At 54.8% G+C, this 18,968-nt stretch overlaps 1 protein-coding gene across 3 annotated transcripts in view; it reads left to right on the top strand.

The window, feature by feature from the left end:
• The first annotated feature begins 761 nt into the window (after positions 1-761).
• IL11RA (interleukin 11 receptor subunit alpha) overlaps positions 762-18,968 on the top strand; it is a 33,434-nt gene continuing 15,227 nt past the window's right edge. For 2 of the 3 annotated variants that reach the window (XM_054054966.1, XM_009557835.2), the window contains exon 1: positions 762-913. The gene's annotated coding sequence lies outside the window, so the exon portion shown is untranslated. Of the gene's footprint in view, positions 914-13,746; positions 13,882-18,968 lie in introns of those variants that run through there. The other variant, XM_054054965.1, reaches the window with a different exon arrangement.

The raw sequence follows: 18,968 nt of genomic DNA, 5'->3' as shown, positions 1-18,968 counted from the left end.
TAAAACTCCAAAATGAGCCTCAAAGAGTTATTTGCTGGTATTTTTGGTATCATATATGCACATAAGTGGGAAATATCTTCTGTCCCCATCTCCTGTCTCGCTGCATATGATTGATGAGGATCACTCCTTCATGGTGCCCAGCCCTGATAAAGGATCCTTAATCTCTAAATCTCCAAAAAGAGGCTCAGTGAGTTCATTTCCCAGCATTTTTGATATCACATATGCCTACAAGTGGTAAATAGCTTCTGTCCCCAGCTCTTGTCTCAGTGCACACAGTTGATGGGGATCATTCACTGATGTTGCCTAGCCCTGATAAACGATGCTTGCTTCCTAAAACTCCAAAACAAGCCATAGAGAGTTTATTTGCCAGCATTTTCAGTATCATGTATGCATATAAGTGGGAAATATCTTCTGTCTCCAGCTCTCGTCTCACTGCACATGATTGATGGGGATCACTCCTTCACGGTACCCAAGCCTCATAAAGGATGCTTACTCTCTACACCTACAAAAAGAGCCTCACAAAGTTAATTTCCCAGCATTTTAGGTATCACATATTCATATAAGTGGGAAATACAGTCTGTCCCCAGCTCTTGTGTCAGTGCACACGATTGATGGGGATCACTCTCTGATGTTGCCCAGCGCTGATAAAGGATGCTTCCTTCCTAAATCTCCAAAACGAGCCTTTTAGAGAGGTTTTTCCGCCGCACGGCCAGCGGGTGCGAGGTGTCCCGGTGCACGGGGGGCGGCTCGCAGGCAGGAAGCGTCCCGGGGCGGCGGATTGGCAGCGCCGTGCTCCAATGGAGCGGCGGCTCCGCACCGCCCGCGATCCCGGTCCCAGACGGCCCGGCGCTCCGCTCCCGGACCCGCTCCGACGACAGCCATGGACACATAGCCTCGGTCCAAACGCAGGAAGGTAGGAGAAACCCTCTCGGTTCCCCGCTTCCATCCTCCCGCCCTCAGGACCCCTCGAGGGGAACGGGCTCTCCGCCGCCCCGACGCCGCGGTGAGGGGCGCGCCCCGGCGGTTTTGCTGCTCGTTCGTGGGAAAAGTTAAGGGATGGTGGGGCAACTCCTCGCAAAGGAGCTGGCAGGGAGTTGACCTCCTGCACCCTACCCGGTGCTGCTCCCCCTTATGCCCCAGAGCGCCTTTGCCTTGCCTGAAGATGCTCGGGCGATGGATGTCGCGGCTTGGGAACTTGGAGCCCTTTCCTCAGCCTCCCCTCGTCTCTAGGGACCGTTTTCTGGAGAAAGGCTGGAACGACACAAGGCAAAGCACCTTCTTGGCAGGGCCTCCTCTTCTCATGGGGGGTCTGGGGAAGGAGAAGCAGCTCCCAATTACGAGAGGTGCAGAAAGAGGCACTTTCCCGTGTGCGGGCGCTGGCAGGTCTCTCTTCCTGCCTTGTCCCTTCTTGCCCCCAGACACCATCTCAGTCACGACTTCCCCATCCTCTGCCAGCCCCTGAGGGTGCTCAGCTCTGGCTTGTGCCCACTGCCACCCTTGCAGGCTAGCTGTGTCATCCCCAAGTCCCCTCTGAACTTTGGCTCCAGTCTGGCTGTGGGTATCAAAGGGGGCTGTTGGCTGACTTTGGCTTGGACATCACTGTCAGCAAACGCAGACCCTGCTGTGGCAGGGCCAGGAAGTGCCTTGGGAATCTCATTTTCCTTGTGCCTGGTCTCCATGAGGAGAAACACAGAGCTACAGCAACTTGCGGACGTGTTGCTGTGCCTGAAGCAGTGTTGGATCCACCAGCATTGGTGGCATGGCCAGTGCCAAGCCACCCAGGGCTGGCTGAGGGCCTCGGGTGCCGGGAGGTGCCTGTTCCTTGCAGGCTTCAGCCAAGTCTGGCTGCCGCGTTTGCAGGAGGAGGTGGGGTATTTGTACTCTGCATCTGTTTATAGTAGGGCAAATCGCAGCATGGTTGCACACCGGGCTGCACGGAGCCCATGGCATCCCAGCCTGGCACAGGACAGGACTCGTGGGAAGCTGCAAGCTGGTGGAGGCTGAGCTCTCGAGGTTCCTGGGGCAAGGGTGGGGACAGAATGCCGCCACCGTGTCCTCTCAGCACCCTTGCACCCTCTGCTCCACCAACGTGGATGTCTTTGCGGGGAGTAAAACAGGCCGCATCTTTCTAGAGACTTGCAAACTGACCTTGGTAGCTGAAGTGTCGTGGAACTGGGGACGCGAGTTGTGCACAGGGTTGCATGTTGGCAGGAGTGGGTGGACAGGGTGCAGTAGGTGGTTGGGAAGGGTTGCTGGGCTCAAACCCTGGGGGATGCAACTGAAAGCAGAGTCCCCCTGCAAGAATCTGGGAGAAGAGCAGCTCTGGTTTTGCGCTGCCTCCTGCTCCATGAACTTCAGTCTTCTGGGAACCTTGCAGGGAAGGGAAAACTTGACTTGATTGTATCTGATAAGCCACTTTTTCCCCATCTCAGAGAGCTATCCTGGCAGTGGGGGGAGGAAGATGCTTGGCTGAGTGCGGGCCCTGTTTGTGAAGTATGAATGAATGACTCACGGCGCGTCAAGTCTCCCTGCCGTCTTCATTGTGGCAGCAGTGGTGGTTCCCTTTTGCAGCTGCCAGGTTTATCAGAAGCTGTCATGCTGGGTGGGCACCCAGGCAGCCCACACCTGCATTCCCTGGCCTGCACGTACCCTGCCTCCGCTGCCCTTCTCTGACAGCTCGCCTGGACCATCCTGAGTGGGGAAATCCCCATAGACAGTGATGTTGCTCAGCACTCTCACTTGCCGTGAATAAACTTAGCACTCGGTTAAAACCCTCTCTTTCCGCTATGCTCTTGTCTAAGGGCGACTCTAAGACTCTTCTTGCTCACGCAAGGGCTCAATCTCCCTCTGGTTTCCTGCCGAATGTGTTCCTGGAGAGCTTATTCCCCTGTGGGTTTGTGCGAATATTGTGCTTTTAGTTCAAGACCTCTTCTCCCTCTCCGGTGTTTACTCTGGTGTATTTATAGCTTCCTTGTTAGGTTAAACAAGCCAAAAGATTCTTGTCTGCTTTTCTCCCATGGGTTTGGCTCTGGAGGAAAGCCCCCTCTCAAGACGCTTCCCACTGGAGGGGGCAGGTGCTGGCTTGTGGCTCTACTTTTCTCCCTTTGGAAAATAGCAGCACCTCTCCCAGCTTGTTTCCTCTCTTCTTGTTCAGGCATAGGAGACGATGGCTCTGCTCCTGCCAAAGATGTAGCCAAGAACGGAGCTTGGATAGGACAGGAGCTCTTCCATATGAGTGATGCACCAGGGCCTTGCTGGCATTTGGGATGCTCATACAAAGCCAGCATCAGGAATTAGCCCTGGGATGTCTGGGGTGACTCGCTGGGATGTTTAGAGAGCTTTTGGTTTCTCTAAGTGTTCCTGTGGTTACAACAGCATCGCCTGTGTGAAAATCACTAAATCTCTCTGACCAGGGATGTAGTGACCTTATGACCCGAGTTTGTACCAGGTGATGGGTTTTCTCCTCCCGTGCAGGCTGTAAAGGTGGAGAAGGGTACAGATGCCTTGCAGTTGTGGTTGAGCCATCTTCTCCAACAGCAAGATTCCCATGGACCATTTCCATGGGAAAAAGGAAAATTCCTCTGGAAATTAGAAGCAGGTTTGCGATGTCAGGGATCAGCGTTTTAATACGAATTATCTCTCTGGCTGCTTCCCAGGTCTCTGAGTCACCCTGGCACCAGGGTGGGACAGGGTAAGCTTCATGCTCTTGGACAGTCACAGCACCCACTGCCCCTGCAGCATGTGCTGGGCTGTCCAGTACAGGCAGGGGGGCTGGGATGAAAGATGTGATTCTTCCTTCTCTACAGTGAGTCTGGGACATGGAAAGAATGACAGACATCTCTGTGTTTTGAGGTGGGGGAGGTCCAGAAGAAGAGGGACAAGAATTCTATCAAGACCTGATTCACCTCCATCCTACTGGGACCATGTGCTGTGGTCACATCTGAGCAGCAGAGCTTGAGCTTTCTCCAGCAGGGATTGGTCCTTTCTGAAAAAGATTGTGAGGGATTTCAGAGAGGTCTGGTCAGGAAAAGGTCATATCAGACAGTGCCCTGCTCGTACGTGCTTCCTGAAGATGCTTTTGGAGAGAACAAGCAGCCTGGCGGGACCTCAGGTGAGGTGTGGCATGGTTGGACATGGGGCCGGTCTATGCAGGTGGCAATGGTAAGAGGATTGCAGGTAAGACCAGTTATCAGGTAGAAGAGGGGAGGATGCTGAAAGTGTTTGGAAATAAATCCAGGGCTCTCCAGAGGCTACTTGGCTCTGGTCTCCTCTTCTCAATACAAAGATGGCCAAAATAGAAACAGCCTAATAAAATTGGTTATGGACCTGCAGAGATTGCCTTATAGGGAGAGGTGGAAAAGTTTAGGGCTCCTTCATCTAATGAATTCCTGATGGTGGAAAGGTCAATTGGGTATTTTCTGGTTTGCTTCACCTCCTAAAGTGAAAGCAAGGGATGCTGAGCCTTGTTGAAAAGCCAGTGCTGGAAACACATTGAGGGGAAGAGGGGATGGGAGAAGCTACCGTCTTCAGAGGAGCATCATCTCTGCAACAGCTTGGGGACAGTCCTCTGGCTTTGTCAGAAAAGTGCTTCCCCTTGGTCTCATGCCACCTTGAGAGCACTGAAAAGGGCTTGGGGATGCCACCCACCATCCTGTTGGCAGCCCTGAAGAGTGTGGATGTCCCTGCAGAGGAGCACGTGGGGCTGATGGGGCTGGCATGACATCCCTGGAGCATGTCCCCACAGACTGGTGCAACAATGCCTGTCCAGCTGTTTCCTTTGCCTTCCTGTGCTTTCACCAGCCTCTTCCTTTGGGACTGAAAATCCTGCATGCTTCATCCTGGCCAGACCGACAGCCGCAGCTGGAGCCAGGAACCTCACCAGCCCCTCTTTGATGAAGGTTGGCATGGGCATCAGTGCCTCTTGAATTCAATAACACTGTGAAAGGCACTATTCAGGCCTCACCTTCCTGCAAAAGTAGTTTGGAAAACCCAAAAAGTGCCCTCATGAGCTGGCCCAGCACTGTGCTTCTGTTGCGACAGAGCTCCTGACAGCTGTGCTGCAACAGCCCCACGAAGGTCCCTGGGGATGGCTCAGCCGCAGTGGCCTGCCTTGGCTTTGCGAAAGCCGCTGTCACGCAGGGTGCCCAGGCCAGCTGGCATCTCCCCAGACTTTCTTACAGGGCCAGGGCTAGCCCCCAGCCCCGGGGGAGGTCTGCAGGAGCCTTTCCTTTGCTTTCCATGAGTTTTGCCCGAGACCTCAAGACTCAGGAGGAGCTGGTGAACTCAAGCAGCTGTTGCTCCATCCCTGTCTTGCAAGGGCTAACATGCAACCCTGGGGGGTTCCTCAGTGTTTCAGCTGCTTTTGATTTTTTTAGCTCCTGCGAGGCTCCCAGCAGGGTGTTTTGTAGCTCTTCTGAGGCTGGTCCACCCTATCCTGGCTTTGAGTTCGCAGCTTTATAGCTGGAGTGTGGCTGCACCCAAGGAAGTGCCCTTTTCCCTTGCTATCTCCCATCTTGCATCTGGCTCTGTTCATCTTTCCCAGTTGGGGCTGTGCCCAGGTTTTTTGTATCCCCAGCACCCAAAAAAAGAGTTTGGTGCCTTGGGCTCCCCAGCTGCCATGTTCCCCTCCCTGCAGCATCAGGGGCAGGTGATGCAGGCAGAGAGGATGCTTCCCGCCTCTAGGTGCCTGTGAGCATCAGGAGCAGCTAGTGTGAACTCTGGAGCGGCCAATCCCTGGCAGCATCCTTCAGACACAGTTCTCAGTCTCCTGCACATCCCCATCCCTTCCCAAACAGACAGTGCAGATACGCTCTGGGCTTTTTGGCAGCTCTGACAGCTGGGCAGTTTGCCTTGGTGGTATCTTGTAGGACTACACTGAGCTGGTGAGGCTCTGAAGTTTAGACTCTGAATGGTCTGAGAAGAGGCTGCTGAGGTGCCCAGGCTCAGATGGAGCAGGAGCGGTGCTTGTGCTGGGCGTGGAATGGGTGAAGGATGGAAGTGAGGCAGGGTACATGGGGAAGGTCATCTTGGTTTTCACTCCTCGGCTGCAGCTGGAAGAGCGAGATGGGTGCTGGCCTGGCACAGTATGTCCTGCTGCATCCCCAGACACTGTGCTCATGAAACATGTCCCCAGTAGGGTGGTTAATGGTGAGCAGGTCCAGCCATGCATGGAGGATTTTCTTCCTCAAGTTCCTGGGAAGGTTCCTGAGAGGCTTTGTTCACTTATATTCCCAGTCTTCTGTGGACAGAGGGACTGTGCAGCATCATTTAACTGTCCTGGGGCACACAGGGGGACCTCAGCAATGCTGCCAGCAACGTGGCTGCTGCATCTTCAGCAGCAGCAGCACTTCAGAGATGGCAGCAAATGCCTCTTCGCCATCCCTCACCACAACCAGAGGAGGGTGGAGTGGAGCCAGAGGCAGCATTTGTGGCCAGAACTATGAATTTCCAATTACCAGCTCGCCTTGCCACCATGCGTGAGGTTCCTTCACCTAATTTTTGGTGAAATGATCCATTTTTCTCAGTAATTTAATAGCGTGGGCAGGCTGCTTACTGATGGAGAGCCAGCAGCCAGCACCAAGGAGCCTGTGTGCCGGGCTGCCGGCCGTAACCACCTTCCCCGGGCGACGCAGGAATGCTGACCTAATAGAACAGACATTTAAAGAGGAGTTTTGGAAAGCAGCTCAGCTCAGATTCAGCTGACATGCATGGTTGCCAACTGCAGTGGGGTCTGTTCATGCCCCAGTAGGTCCTGGGTACCAGCGTAGGCAAAGGGGACATCCTTGATAGGAGCTGGGCACCACGGCACAAGCCCTCCTGGACAGCAGTTGGCACAGCAGCTGCTTTATTTTCTGGAATAAAAGGCTGCACTGGGGAGGCTGTCCTAATTTGTGAGCCGAGGACGGGTTCAGCGCCTGGCTGTGGCTCTCTTAGGGCTGGAAAGGCCATGGTGTTTCACTCTGACATTTTCCAAATGAGATGTTTTGATTTTATTCTTTTTTAAATTTTATTTTATTCCCCACCCCAAGGTAATGTTTGGAAGCCAAATTTAGCTCAATTTAACTCAAACCATTTCAAAAAAGTAAAACCACTGAAAACTAAACAAGGCCTATCATTTAGAACAAAATGTTTTGGTTTTCATTTTCCTTTTGGCATGAAAAACACGAACTTCTTTTTTTTTATTTTTTCCATTTCCCTCCTGACCCACAAACAATTTTATTATGCTTTTTGTTCCTCCTGGTTGTTTCCCAAGACTGAGTTGTGCATTGTAGCCAGGGGACAGGTGAGCCCCAGCTCTCTTCCCAGTGGGTTGGGGGTCCTGAAACGAGTGCATCCCTGTGGAGGCTGGAAGGATTTTGCAAAGACAAGCGGGAGCCGCTCTCCTGGCTGCCAGCAGTGACTCAGCTGGGAGCTCCTTGTGGAAAAGGGAGGCCGCAGGCATGGGATATGGGATTTGGGTCTGTCCTGGCTCTCCTACAGTGATATGAGCCCCAAGGCTGAGCCCTGCTGGTGCCTGGCTGGACATGGCTGTGCTATGGGTGCTGTGCTATGGGTGCTTTGCCCTGCTTCCAGGTATCCCCTACAGGAAGGGCGAGCTCTGACATTGCCTTTTCTCCTTGTTTATTCAGGTTTAAAATTAATCTGACCTTCCTTGGCTCAGACTTGTGTAAACACAAGCTCCTGCTGTCCCAAGGGGAGCCTAGTCTCCAGCTTGTGCTATCACTGACCCCTCTGAGTGAGGTCCCCACTGGGATGCAGATGCTGGGGGTGCGGGGCAATGGTGGGGTGCCTGCTCATGCTGTAAGTGTGCCAACCCCCTCCCGGCAAAGGCACCTCTGGCTGTAAATCAGGGCACGGTTAATCCTCCAGTGCAAGCTGCCAGAGGGCTGGGTGCCCAGATTCAGCATCTCTGGGCTGGGTGAGGGGTGGCAGCGATGCTTCCATCTCAGGCAGGTGCCCATGCACTGAAGCCAGTGATTGTTCCCCCAGCTTTGACTCACTCTTTTGCTTGCTGACCCAGCCCTGCGTTCTTCATCCTTTGCTAAACCTCTACTCTGCCACAGCCTCACCGGGCTGTCAGCTGGGCAGGGAGCAAGGAATGGATGATGGGGAGCAGCATTAGGGCCAGCCTTGGTGCAGAAGCAAGCACCCGACTTGTCCACCAACTGATTTTATTTTATTCCCCTCTCAGTGCCTCGCTGCATACCGCAGCCGTGCTTTTTATAGCCCCCAGCTGCAGCCTCGGCGTGCTCCCGGCCAGCTTCCCGCTGCAGCCCCACTCGCTCGATGCCAGCAGCCCCAGCCGGGGGTGGGAATGAATACTGTCCCCGGGGTCCCTGCAGAGGTTCAGTGAGAGAAGAACATGGACTGCGGAGGAAGGCAGATAATTAAACCTTAACCCAGAGCCATGCTCCCGTGCCGACGGAGGCGTTTAAAGAGCTGTGTTAGTCACCCCATCACAGACGGCGTGTGCCGCGTGCCAGGTCAGAGGCAAGTGGTGGTGTCCCGTCCCTCACCATCCCCTCGGTGTGGCCCAGGACTGTTTGCAGCATGTCAGAGCCACTGGCTCTTTCCATGATCTAGTTTGCTCTGACATAGAGGGTGTCCACGGTCCCCCTGCTACCGCAATTCCTCCTTCTCTACCTCTCTGGCAGTGTTGCACTGCCATGAGAGAGGTTAGAGGGAGGTTAGAGGTTCCTGCACACTCCCCAGGAGCAATTTTATGAGCATCTGGGTCTTGCCACTGTGTTTCTGTATCCTGCAGCCATTTCTGTGGCTGGGATGCTGCTTTGGGAGGAAGCAAGAAGGAGGACAGAAAATGTGTAGTTCTGTTGCAGCCTGAGTGCCTGGAGCATCCCTCTGTTGAGATGCAGGGTTTGCAAAGTGGGGGCAGACAGCCAGTGGGCAGGGAGTGAGTGTCCTCACTGGGAAGCAGCAGGGGGGAGCCCGGCAGCTCCCTCCTCATGCTTTCTCCAGACGTGATTTCACCGCTGGAGGAACCGTGGCCAAGGGATGAGCCCTGCTCGCCCCAACAGCACCCGGCTCTCTTGCTGGGGTGTTAGTCATTTGGGCCGTGGCTGGGGACGCGATGTCCTTGGGTTCCCCACAAGTGGAGAGGTTCCATGAGCCTACACTTTCAGGATGCTGCCAGGGAAAAGAGGGAAGGAGGGATGGATGGAGGGGCTTTTGGCCTCACAGCTTCCTTGGGCAGGGGGCAAAGGGCAGCAGTGAAGCCTGATATACACTGGCATCTCCAGACAAGCAGATGGGTCCAGGATCACACACACACACACACACACAAGGTTGGAAAGGACCCATTGGATCATCGAGTCCAACCATTCCTAACACTCCCTAAACCATGTCCCTCAGCACTTCATCGATGGGACCACTTTTTCTAGGCTGATGTCTGCCACTGCTCCCCAATCTACTGGTGTGAGCTTTTGGAACTGGGCATGGCAGCACAGAGGCAGAGGAGATGCTGTGGGGAGGCAGCATTCCACTTCAGGAACAGGTTTGGGAAGATGTCCTAAGGAGAGGGCTTCTGTGGGGGTTTGCAGATCCCTTGGAATGGGGATAGACTCTAAGATGCCAAGGAGCCACGTGGGACCCTGCCGTGGTCCCTTGCTCTGCGCAAGCAATTGGGGCGTTGGGTATCCACGGCTCATTTTATAACTTCACCAAAACATCTATTTCTGCCTCGGATGGGGAGGCAGGGAGAGGCCTGGCAGTGAAATACTGTCGGTGCTGCCATGTGGCTGCCCCCAAGCAGCTGGGGCCAGGCAGCCTTGCCTTCACAGAGGCAGGGCAGCAGGCAGAAGGCTGCAGGGGTGTGGAGGTAGGGATGTGCAGGGGTCGGTTTTCCAGAAGAGCCAGCTGTAATTTTAACCTTGTTGCCCGAGTTTAACCGAGTGCGGGTGGCTGCAGGGCAGGGGTGGGGGGAAAAGCTCCCAAATCTGCTCCCACCCAGAGGTCCTGGTTTCACCCCTTGAGGGCTGGGGTCTTTCTGGCAGCACCCCAGACCTTAGGTGAGCTGGGGGTGGCTGAGGGGCTGCGGGAAGGGGGAGCTGCTTGTGCTGCCGGCCAGGTGCCGAGCATGCCGGGAGAGGGGAAAGCCTGGGAGACTCGTTCTGAAACAAGGCTGCCCTTTTATTCTCCTTTACGACTGCATTTTAATATCCACAAACACCCCTCCCTCCCCGGGTTCCTGCCAGCAGAGCCTGTATCGCCTGCGCTTGGCCTGCCGAGAAACCCCGGCCAAACCCTGGGCCCCAGCACAGGGGAGAGGATTATTTTTCCCCCCCTCTTTTTTTTTTTTTTTTTAATATATGTTTTCTATAGCTCTAATTAGACAGGCTTGAGCCCCAGCCAAGGCAAACACACCTGGGGGAGCCTTGCCTTACAAACCCCATCTGCTGTGTCGGGGGCTCTGCTCCCCACACAGCCGCTGCCTGGCTCTTTTATAGGGGAGGGGGCTGCTGAGGGGCGTAGGAACACTTCCACGCCAAGCCACAGAGCAGCCTCCGCGTAGGAGGAGAGTTCAGTGAGGCAGCGTGGGGAGATGCTGCAGAGGCAGTGGGGGCACCCAGCAGAGCCCCATCCCACATCAAGACCCCCGCACGGCGTGGAGCTGAGGTATCTCCCCCTCTATTCCCTCCTGTGCCACCCGTGTCAGTACTGCTGTGGTGGCACAGGGCTCTGTACCCACCGGGGCAGGATGCTGTGGGAGGTGGGTGCAGTGGGTAACAGAAAGGTATGGCTCTCTTGGGGTGACAGCATGGGTGCATCAGGGGGTCGCAGCCCCCAGCATATGCCCAGGAAGGGAGGATATGAGAGCTCCCCAGCATGTACGGGTGTGTGTCAGGCTGTGGGACCACCTACCTAGCGACAGCCGTCAGGGGACGGTTCGGGAAAGCAAGCAAGGGACATCTACATGCCAGGTCACTACAATAGCTTGCACCGAGCGCCAAATCCATGCTGGGCTGAGCTTTGGGTGCATATTCCCATGACTGCTGGCTTTCTTGTGGGGCTTTTCAGCTGGGCTTTCCTTCCTTGCCTCTTCTGGGGCAACCTTGAAGCCTCCACTACTGGTGGGCTGAGCAGCGCCGTCATCCCCATGCTGGGGTCCAGTGGGTTCCACACCACATCTGTGCCTAGCTAGAGCTGAGGGAGCGTTTTGGCTAGGATCTCTGCTTACCTGCATTGGAGCTTCTCCTCTTCTGGGACTTGGGTTCACACACTGACTGTGTTATGTGGGCCAGGGAGAACATTTCTCCCTCCACATGCCATCGTCCAGGAACATGCAGGGGATAGCACTGTGCATCTATCCCTTCGGATAGATGTAGCACACCAACCCCTCCCACTCCATCTGCCCAAGCCGTGAGTGAGTAGCACTGCTGCAAACTGCCCTCCCTGTGCCAGAGATGCCACTGACTGCTCCGAGGAGGAACTCCAGCAGCTGCTTTGCCCTCCAGCCCTGCATCTGAGATGCCTGCAAAGGGAAACACCAAATGCTTTGGGATGCATGCTGCTGGTGCACCCAATGCCTTTGCACCAGCACTTCCATCTCAGGACAATATTAACTGTAGCAGCAGCAGCTTAAAGTGTAAAAATCAGGATACAGCCTCACCAGGACCTGCTGGCTCCCTTCGGGTGATAGGCTTGGCTGGGGGGAATTGCACAGGCTGGGGTGTGCTTCCATCCCACTCTGCAAGTGTCAGGCCGGAGATTTCCCTGTGCACAGGGGAATTTGTGGACACGGTGGCTGCCTTGGGTCCTTGGTGCCTCTGTCCAGAGACAGGGCTGTTCATAGGGCGGCTTGAACATTTTGCGAAGGATTTTGGAGCTGCCTTGGCCTCTAGTCAAAGCAGGCAGCAACGGGAACATTTCGAAATTCTTTTGGACGAGGAAAATTCCACAGGCAGCCCCCCTCCGGAGAAAGTTTGGGATGGCTGAAATGTTTGGAGTGAGAGGCTTCTTGCTTTTGTTTACTCTGAACTATAACATTGGGAGCGGGTGAACCAAAAGGGAAAAAAGGAGACAATAGGAGCCTGTAAACAGAGCTGGCCCCAAGCAGGGCCAGGGCATCTCTCCAGCATTGTGGAAGGAGATGTGTCAGCATGCTCACCCCGTTTCCCTGCTTTCCCTCCAGCTTGGATTCAATTGCACTTAATCTTTCAGGAGAACTTGGTTGGGTTCCCCCACTCAGCAGAAAAGAAGCTGGTGGGTGTGTTTCCAGCCATCTGCTTTCAGGCAGGACATAGCCCCCATCCTCTGGCACTGTGTTGCAGCCCCTGGACTCAGTGGTGAGATTCTGCCTCAGCTTTTCCCCACTTCTGGCTCCTTCTCCACCCTCCTTTCTGCTTGGGAGCTGCCATCTAATTGACCTGCACAAGGCAGGAAGCGTAGATGCTACTGCAGTGAGGTGTTTCCCCAGCCTCCATCCCTACCATGTTCCTCACACCTTGCTGCATTCCCTGGTCTACCTCTCTTTAGGAAAGGAAAGGATCAGAGTTGTCTTCAAGCTTGGAAAAGACAGACTGTGGTTGTCCCACTGTGTATCAGAGCCTGGCACCGGCATCTTCGCATCACGCATCGCTGGGGGTTGCGACTACCATCCTCCACACACACAAGGACCCAGCCGGTGGAGTGCGAGGCATTGGTGGGCCACCCTTTCATGGTCGCATTTTTGTCCATGCAGGTGGCCCATAATGACACCTGAAATCCCTCTCCCGCTGGAAAGGAATTTTGTTTTGCAGAGTGACAGCAAATTGCTAGCTGGGGGAGCATTAGTGGCACAGTACGGTGAGCTGTTTGTTTTGGCCCTGCTGCCCTGCAGTGTTTTGGCTGACCCAGGCACCTTCGTGCCTCGGGGATGGAGCTGAGCCCAATGGCTCCCAGGCACCAGCCAGCTTTGGAGCACAGAGAAGGATGTAGGGAGGACCAGGCAGGGGAATGCTGTGGGGCTCCTCGCTTGCTCATTGTTCCTGGCTCCAGGCTGGAGTTAATCATGAGCATCAGGAAGAGCTGGGCTTGTGTGGGGCACAGACTTGTATGTCCATATAAATGTCTGTGCCCTATATCTATGTGTGGATATGCTCTTGGATCAGCTCAAGGGCCAGGTTATGGAAAGATATAGTTCTAGAGGATGCAGATGCTGCTGTGGGGTAAAATGTTGGGGAGCAGACTGGTACTCATCTGTCCCGCTATGATCTGTAAGTTCACCAAAACCTCTGCCAGCCTGCACTGAGGCCCTGGAGCAGAAAAATATCACAAATCCTAAAATGTTCTTGGGACAGGAAAAGCCTTTCCCACCCTCCTCTAATCACTGGGTGGCCCAGGTCCCTGCCAGCAGGTCCCACCCGTGCCCATCTACATCTCGCAACCCTGTGCTGAGGACAGTGGGGACACAGCTCCCCCATGACTCCATCCCTCCATCCTAAAAATAATCTCCCAGCTACAGCACCAGTAGGTTTCTTTACAGCCAGGAGATTATTTTTAGGAATTTCTCTCGGGAGGGAAAGGATGGAGATGGGGATGGAGAGGGGGGACCCCTTCTCTCCCTGCTTTGAATGCAACGCTGCCAGCTGGCGTGGCGTCAGGGCTGCTGGCTGCTAACAGAGCCCTCCCTGTTTTGGCCCTTGCTGATGCCTCCGGTTACAACCGGGAGCCAGAGACCTCTCCTTCCCTTGGGATGGAACAGGGGAAGGCGGAAATCAGGGCATTGGAGGGGGAGTTCCCTGGCTGTGGTAAGAGAAGAGCCTGACTTCCACGAAGCTACCACGATGTCGAGGCGTAGAGTGGCCCCCTGGCCCCTCGGCACCAGCTCCTGCTAGTGGCTGCCAGCCTCACATGGGAGAGAGGTGACCCTCGGGATATCGAAGGGTGAGGGAGTTTGGGTCTTGGCTTTGGACACTGGTGGGGCAGTGGTCAGCCAGGCATTGCATGGGGATGTCATGATGGGGGTTGTTCTGGGCTGGATGGAGATGTGCATTGGACCTGGCTGTGGTGATGAACTGGTTCCCTGGGCAGCACTGTGATCAGCCTTGTTTGGTCTGAGCTGGGGTCAGCCCCACGTCTGGGCTGCGCTGGGTTTAGCCCCACATTTGGACTGTGTAGCCTCATCACTGGGCTGTGCAAGGTTTAGCCCTACATTTGGACTGTGCTGGAGTTAACCCTGTATTTGGGCTGAACTGGAGTTTAAACTCACATTTTGGCTAAGCTAGGGTTAACCCCACTTCTAGGCTGCGTTGGATTTAACCTTGTATTTGGGCTGTGTAACCCCGTGTTTGGGCTGTGCTGGGTCTAACACCACATTTCGGCTGAGCTGGGTTTAACCCCCCTCCTGGGCTGAGCAAGATTTAACCACGCATTTGGACAACACTGGATTGAACCCCAACTCTGGACTGCATTGGATTTAATCCCACTCCTGGGCTGTGTGGGATTTAATCCTACTCCTGGGCTGCGTGGGTTTAAATCCCACATTTGGTCTGTCACGAACTAAGCCCCACACTGGGAGTGTACTGGGTTTAGCCACGCATTTAGGCTGTGCAGAGTGTATTGGGCTGCACTAGCCTCACAAGGAAAGGCTGCAACTCTTTTAATGATTTAACGGGGGTAATTCCAGCAGCAGGTGCTAGGGTTGCACTGGGTACAGTTGTGCAAGTGTGTGTGCCAGCTCAGTTCAGTCTGGTGTGGTTCCTCCCCAGCAGGCATGGGTGCTCAGAACCCCACCAAAGGGATGCAGAGGAAAGCAGCCCTTTTTGAGGTCCCCAAGGCACCAGAAGGGCTGGGAACAGCAAGCGGGGCTCTCCGCTTGGCCTCAAGGAGCATCACCCCAGCAGTAGTCAGGATGGTCAGGGAGTATCTGCTTGGTGGTGCTGGTGGTCCTGGGGGTTGTACATGGCCCTGGTCACCCTGGAGATGGTGGAGGGACATGCTTCCCTCCCTGCTACCATCCACTGCTAAGCTTTCTCTTTGTGCATGCTGCAGCTGGAAGGGTTCCAGTGGCATTTAGGGGGTAGGAGTGTCTGGTTGCAGGTGGCTGTCGCAGCAGCAGGGTCGATGATCCCTGACCCACCCCAATGCTGCGTGTTGATGCAATGAGGATAGAAGTCACCGATGCTTCAGGGGTTAGGATGCTGTTCAATTTCTGGGTGCTGGGGCTCTTTGGAGCAGGGCACAGCACTTCTGCAGGGCTGCCAGGAGGAGGGTGGGTAGCGTAGTACTGTGGTCCAAACCCTGCAGGAAAACAAGAAAAGGGATTCCTGCTGCTTCAAAACTCTGACGCCCTTGGCCATGGGACAGGTTTCCCACAGCAGGCACTGGCAAATGGAAGGCTCTGGAGTGTGGGACCAGGGGTGCTGCCCCAGCTCAGGGGCAGGACAGTAGCATGATGCAATTTCTAAGGTGTTGGAGCTGGATAGCATCAGGCATCACTTGTTGCTCAGCAGCTTTTTGCAGGTGGGTGACTCCAGCGGGAACCAGGGCAGGGCAGGCAGAGCTGCCAAGTGTTCTTGGATTGTTTTATTTGCTGCATCTTGTTTGCTGACAAAGCACCCTGGGGAGAAGTTAGGAAGCACCCCGGCTTTCTGTGCTTGGTGGGGAACATCCTGTATTTCCCCACTGCCATCTTCAGCCCTGCGGCATGGCATAATCTGCTTGTGTCTCCACCCTACCACCCCCAGCTCTGCATGCATCTCATTCTCTTTGAAGAGTGACTTCAAATGAAGCAAAGCAAAAAAAGCAAAAAAAATCCAAAACCCACTGTCTTTCAAAGTGCCGAGCACAATGGAAAGTTGGCCTCCCCCAGGAATCTACTCTGGGCTTTGCCAGGCCACAGTGGGGCATGGCACAGAGCAGCTGTGTGGGGGGGACTGGAACACCCTAGATGGGCACTGGTGCTGGTGCATGGTAATGATTTGCCGGGATAGGGGGGGAGTTGCATTTCAGCTTGTGATGTTTAGCTTTGAAGGCAGGAAAGGGGTTACTGCAGGATTTCTCCCTCTCATCTCCCCAAAACCCTTTAGATGGGCTAAAAATTATATCCGGTAGGACAGAGGGATCATCGCATAATGGAGTGTGGCACCTTGCATTTCTGGCTTCCACTCATGGGTGCCACACACAGCCTGGTCACGCTGACCGTGCCAGTGATTAGTGTCCTGTACTGAAGGAACACAGTCCAGAACTGCTGCCCTCGCTGCTGAGACTAAGCCACAGCCCTAGGCTGGGCTGGGTCTCGCTGCCCTGGCCATGGCCATGGGCAGTCACCCAGCCCCGGGCAGGCAGCAGACGCCTCCTAGTCCAGGATTAGCACACTGAGAGGAAGAAAAGCTCCATTTGTTCCTTCTGTCCCGGCTCCTCTCCAGGGCCACTGTGCTGGGACTCCCTGTCCCCAGGATGCGTCACAAGCAATGAGGGATGCTTTCTCTACCCATGAGCCCATCTGTACAGGAGTAGAGCCACTAAGGAAGCCAGCAATGCACATGTGTGTGCATTTATTTACACGCCTGTTTTCCTTTGGGTGAGGGAGTATGGTTGCAGAGAGTAAGGGGCTCTGTTCTGGGCAGGCTCTTTTGCAGCTCTGCTTGGCCCAGAGCGCCTGGACCCCTGCCACGCCGCCGCACCCAAGGCGGGTGAGGGCTATGGGTCTTCCCCCGCTCTGCGGCTCCTTCCCCTTTTGTTTGTGGCCTTTGGGCAGGCAAGGAAGGGCTTGCCCTGTTTCTTCTCTCTGTGGTGATGCTCAGCTGTGGCTAGGTTTTGGCAATGCTCTGACTGGTCATTTACTAAGCCAACGTGTGTGCCTGGGGGGGCTCAGTGCTGCCTTCCACCCTGCTGCACTGACAGGGGCAGGCAGCTGCCTGAAAGAGCCTTTCTGAGGCAGGGGAGCTCGTGGGGTGCTGAGGTGAGGATGGGGGGACCCTGGGACAGAGTATGCTGGAGGATGGAGGGATGCGTGGTGGCCCTCAGAGTGAATGGTGGGGGATCACTGAGGAGTCACTGGGATGTGACTGGGTATGGGATCTGCAGGGATGCCCTCTGCCTCTCCATAGGGGTCTGGAGTGCCTCAGAGGCTGTTGGCAATACAACTAGGCTGTCCAGGCAGCTGTTTCCGAGGGATGTTAGCAGCCACTGGCTCTTAATAACTCTGTGCCCCCACCTCTTCCTTGTCCATGCAGGACAAGATACCTTTCAGCATCGTGGCTGTGGGGTCTTTTGTCCAGGCTGAACTTGAAGCACTCAGTCACCTGAGACCTGGCAGATTCATGTCAGCTGTGAGCCAGCACCCAGAGCTGATCCCCCTGCTACAGAGGGGCATGGTGGGTGATGGGTGCAGCAGCTCTGCCTTCACTCTCCACAGCATGTACATGAAAACCCAGGGCAGTTGGGAGAATAAATGATTTTATTTTAAAACGATTTGTCTTTATCCACATTAACATACTCTCTCTTCTCCCTGACGCTGTCCCCTCCCCCCAACACAAACAGCACCAGCTCCTTAACTCTGGCCCACGTGGTGTTTAGAGTTATTTTTGGTTGCTGCTTTTAAGTGTATTTTAAGTCTTTTTATTTTCCATCACCAAAATATGTTACTTTCAGGCTGAATGTTCCCAGGGAGTTACCAGCATAGTTTTGGCAGAGACCTTTTAACTGATGTTTCTTGGGAACATTTCTACAAGTGGTTTGGTAGGAAAACCTTATGACAGTCTCATGAAATTATTTATGTTTGGGGCTTGTTTTTGAGGCTGCCCGGTGTGTTCAGGATGGGGCTGATGTCAGGTGCTGCATGCCTTTGACTCCTGCACTTGGTTTGCAGCACATCACCTGGTAGCTCTTGTTTCCATCATCACATGGTTTGGTCTGTGGCCATAGGCACCTGCCTGCAGAAGAACTGGCAGGTGCTCCAGGGTACCTTTCCAGGGCTGGAGCATCCCTCCCCTGAGCATCCCTCGTTAGCTGTCAAGCCCGGGAAACTCGAGGACAGGGATTTAAGCCCAGAAGTTGGAGCCTGTGCTTGGGGCTAGCAGGGAGCTCACTGTCTCCTGATCCCTCAGCCCCTGCCTGCTTACAGCTGGGAGCAGAGCCCAGCTCTATGGCTGTAAATAAACAAGCCTGTCTGTTTGTGAGGGGTAGGCAGGAGTGTTCTTCCAGGGAGAAATTATTCAGTTGTCTGTGCCTGCTGGGGTCAGGCAGGGCTGGCTGGTAGAGCGACACACTGCTGCTATGGGTGGCGTGGTGCTGGCTAGCACTGATGCCCTGGGGTGGTGTTGGCTGAAATGGACAGGGTGACGCTGGCTTATGTGTGCAGGACAGGCTGAAATAAATGCCTGATGGCAGTGCTGGGTGGCACAGACAGGGTGATACTGGCTGGATAGACACAGTGACGCTGGCAGATTTGTTCAGGACGACACAGGCTGGGATGGATGCCTGAGGGCAATGCTGGCTGGGATGAGCAGAGTGATGCTGGTTGAAACAAACAGGCTGACACTGGCTGGTGCATTCAGAACAATACAGGCTGGATTGGACACCTCAAGGCCGTGGTGGACAGGGCAACGCTGGCTGACACAGACAGGGAAGGAGAGACTCAGATCTAAGGCTGGTGTTGACCCATGGAGAGCTGAGTCACATCCCTTCCTCAGCATCCCCCTCACTGGTGGTCTTTGAGTGGGAGGAAGGGATTTCAGGGCAATTCTTCCTGGTACCAGAGACCCTAAATGGTCCAGAGGGACACAGACCTGCATGGACTAGCCCTGAAGCAGGTGTGGGGATGGCCAGTGATGTGGGAGCCCCAGCCAGCCCCAATCTTGGTACCATCTGAGTTCTTGCAGATCTGCTGCCCTGGCTGTGTGAGCCGGTTCAGACCTAATTGCTGTCTCCTGCCGCATAAAAACAGGCCAGAATTCGTCCTTAGTCCCTTCCTACTCCAGCTGCACCAGCACAGGTTTCTCAAGCACCCAGCGGACTGGGAGCCAGCC

Source organism: Cuculus canorus, chromosome Z (assembly GCF_017976375.1).
Source record: "Cuculus canorus isolate bCucCan1 chromosome Z, bCucCan1.pri, whole genome shotgun sequence".
Lineage (NCBI taxonomy): Eukaryota > Metazoa > Chordata > Aves > Cuculiformes > Cuculidae > Cuculus > Cuculus canorus.
Note: the sequence above shows the minus strand (reverse complement) of the source record. Positions and strands in the feature narration are given on the sequence as shown.